We start from the raw sequence: 3,394 nt of genomic DNA on the forward strand, positions 1-3,394 counted from the left end.
TTTTTTAAAGAAAAATCGTTTTATCGAGAAATCTTTTCGTATTAGATTATTAGGTTAGATTAGGTTAGGTTCTATCGTTATGCGATGATAAATATTTTGAAGAAAAGTCGAACTAATTTTATCGAAAAACAATTCCTTTCCTTTATAGTTAGGTTAAGTTAGGTTAGATTCTATGCGATGATAGATATTTTTCTATTGTATAGTATTCGAAATAATTGCGATAATATAAAAATTTTTGAAGAAAAATCGTTTTATCGAGAAATCTTTCTGTATTAGATTAGGTTAGGTTCTATTGTTATGCGATGATAGATATTTTGAAGAAAAGTCGAACTAATTTTATCGAAAAACATTTCCTTTCCATATATATTTAGATTAGGTTAGATTAGGTTAGGTTCTATCGCTATACGATGATAGATATTTTGAAGAAAAATCGAACTAATTTTATCGAGAAACGATTCCTTTCCTTTATAGTTAGGTTAAGTTAGGTTAGATTCTATGCGATGATAGATATTCTATTAATTTTTTCTATTGTATTCGAAATAATTAATAATGTAAAAATTTTTGGAAAAAAATCGAGCCAATTTAAAATCGAAAAACGATTCCTTTCGTGTGCAGTTAGAAAGAAGAGAAGTATTACGAAAGAATCGCACGAATTACGAAAGGAAATTCCAACGATTTGTTTCCCATGTATATTTCCATCGTTATCTCTTCCTTTTTCTCCTTCAAGAAAGAAGAAACAATAGAATCAAGAATTTCATAATCAATTCTCTTTCTAAATAAACCGATAATACCTTTCCTCCTTTCCCACATTCGTGTCGCGAATATTTACGACGTCCATGATATTTTTGGACTTGCAGATTGGCGTCTACGCTTTCTAGCTAGCACATAATAAGTTAATCGGAGCAGTGAAATAAAAATTTCAACAATTACGCAAAATGAAATCCACGAAAAATCGTAAATGCTGTAAAAACGATTTCTTTTCCAAAACAAAATTATCCAACGGGAGAAGAAACCTAACCTCTCCTCCCCCTTCCCCACAACGCGATAACGGCGAACAGAAAAGTGAATGGAGAGGTATCAAAAGTGGAATCGAAAAGAGAAGAAAGAAATCGGATATCCAATGATTTAATAAACGTTCCTTCCTCCTTTCCTTCCTGCGTTATATATATATATATCTCTGAACAACAAGAGAAGAGGAGAGAGGGGAAGGGGATGGCTAAAAACTTATTAATATTAATTAGACAAACGGGCACGCGGAACGGGCAAACAAACAAACAGGAAGCCTTGCCTTCAGTAACGAAACGACGCGCGTTATCTGATTTTCAAAAGTACACTCTTGCTCATAAATATATCGTGGATGTCGTACGAGGATCGATTCGAATTTCGAACGTCGATGAAGGAATGATGAAGGATTTAAAAATTAGTAACAATTTTCTTTTCGCGCAATTTGACTTTGCCTCTTGATACTTTATGTGGTTAGGTTAGGTTAGGTTAGGTTAGGTTCTATCGCTATGCGATGATAGATATTTTGAAGAAAAATAAAACTAATTTTATCGAGAAACGATTCGTTTCCATATGTTAAGTTAGGTTAGGTTAGATTTTATGATAGATATTTTCCTATTGTATAGTGTTCGAAATAATTGCGATAATGTAAAAATTTTTGAAGAAAGATCGAGTTAATTTTTTTTTTTTATAGTTTATAGTTTATAGTCTGTTTATTTCTGATATCCTGTCTTATTGTTCGCAAAAGTTGGTGAGTTTATTTTCAAGCTGGGGAGAAAATGGGTAGGGATATTTTAAATAAGGTTTTATTTTGTAAAAATTGGTTTTATTTTGTATATAAATAGGGGATAGAGTGGGAAATTGTTATTTCGTGAGAGAAGAGGGTTTGTTAGAATTTTAAGGCGTTTTATTTTATTTTTGGGCGTTTATTTCGTGGAAAATTTTAACGTTCGATGGAATAAAGTGTTTATTTCGTGGAAAAGGATTTTAAACGTTCGTTTTTGCGTGGGGAAGTGTGGAATGTTTTAAACGTTTATTTCATAGAAAAGGGTAAAATTTGTTGTTAACGTTTATTTCATAGAAAAAAAAAAAGGAAAAATTTTATAGAAAAGATTTTTATTATACATAGAAGAGTTTTGAGCGTACAATTTTATGGAATATTTTAAATATGTTTGTTCCAATAGAAAAGAGTAAAATTTTAGGCGTATATTCCATAGAAAAGAATTTTAAGGATTTATTCTATGTAAAAGAATGGAATATTTTAAAAGTTTGTTCCATAGAAAAGAATACAATTTTAGACGTTTATTTCGTGGAAAAGAGTGCAAAATTTTAAACGTTTATTTCATGGAAAAGAGTGGAATATTTTAAACGTTTATTCCATAGAAAAGAATAAAATTTTAAGCGTTTATTTTATAGAAGAGACGTTTATTCCAGAAAAGAATTTTAGGGATTTATTTTATGGAAAAGAGTGCAATATTTTAAATGTTTATTCCATAGAAAAGAGCAAAATTTTAGGAGTTTATTCTGTTAAAAAGAATGCAAAATTTTATGCGTTTACTTCCCACAAAATGTTATTTATTCCATAAAAATGAATACAAAATTTTAAGAAAAGATGTTTATGCCACAGAAAAAAATTTTCTAGCGTTCGTTCCATGCAAAATTTTAAATGTTTACTCTTACAGAAATTATATTTATTCCATCGAAAAGAATTTTCAAATTTTCGTACACACGGAAAACGAAGTAAGAATTTTGCAAAAAAAAAGAAAAAGAAATTATGGTAAAGCCCTTGAGTGTCTTGTATCTCTTAAAAAAAAAAAAAAAAAAAAAAAATTGGAAATTTACAAAATTTATAAAATACAACACTCACAAAAAAAAAAAAAGAAAAAGAAAAAAAAATAGAGTGCCAGTTAACATAGCCTGTCTCTAATGTAGAAACGTGCAACGATATGAGAAATTCAACAGAGAGATATTCGTATATAACTAGAAATTCTGCCCGTACTTGCAATAGCAATAAATAACAAGTTATAATGATGGCTAGCTTTAACAATTGATTTACTTAATTTACAGCTGGATCTTACGAGTCAGTTTGCAGAAGCAGAAGTGTTAATTTCCAAAACATCAGCGTGACGTTGACACGCTATAAAACACTTTATAGTTCAGGAAGCTCGAAAGTCGTGAGTAACGGTGAATCGCAAGAGTGCCGGCTCAGTTTAATTCACGTCACACTTTTGACGACTTTAAATAACCCTACCTTATAGCTTGAAACCCACTCTCCTCTGCATCCGATGCGAACTCGGATCTAGGAGGAAATCAGAGAGAGAAAATCAAACGATCCCTTATCCGTCGTTTAACGTAATCCGACGTCGACTGCTTCCCCCCCCCTCCCCCTCCC

The sequence above is a fragment of the Apis dorsata genome, unplaced genomic scaffold (genome assembly GCF_000469605.1).
Source record: "Apis dorsata unplaced genomic scaffold, Apis dorsata 1.3 scaffold_41, whole genome shotgun sequence".
NCBI classification, from domain to species: domain Eukaryota; kingdom Metazoa; phylum Arthropoda; class Insecta; order Hymenoptera; family Apidae; genus Apis; species Apis dorsata.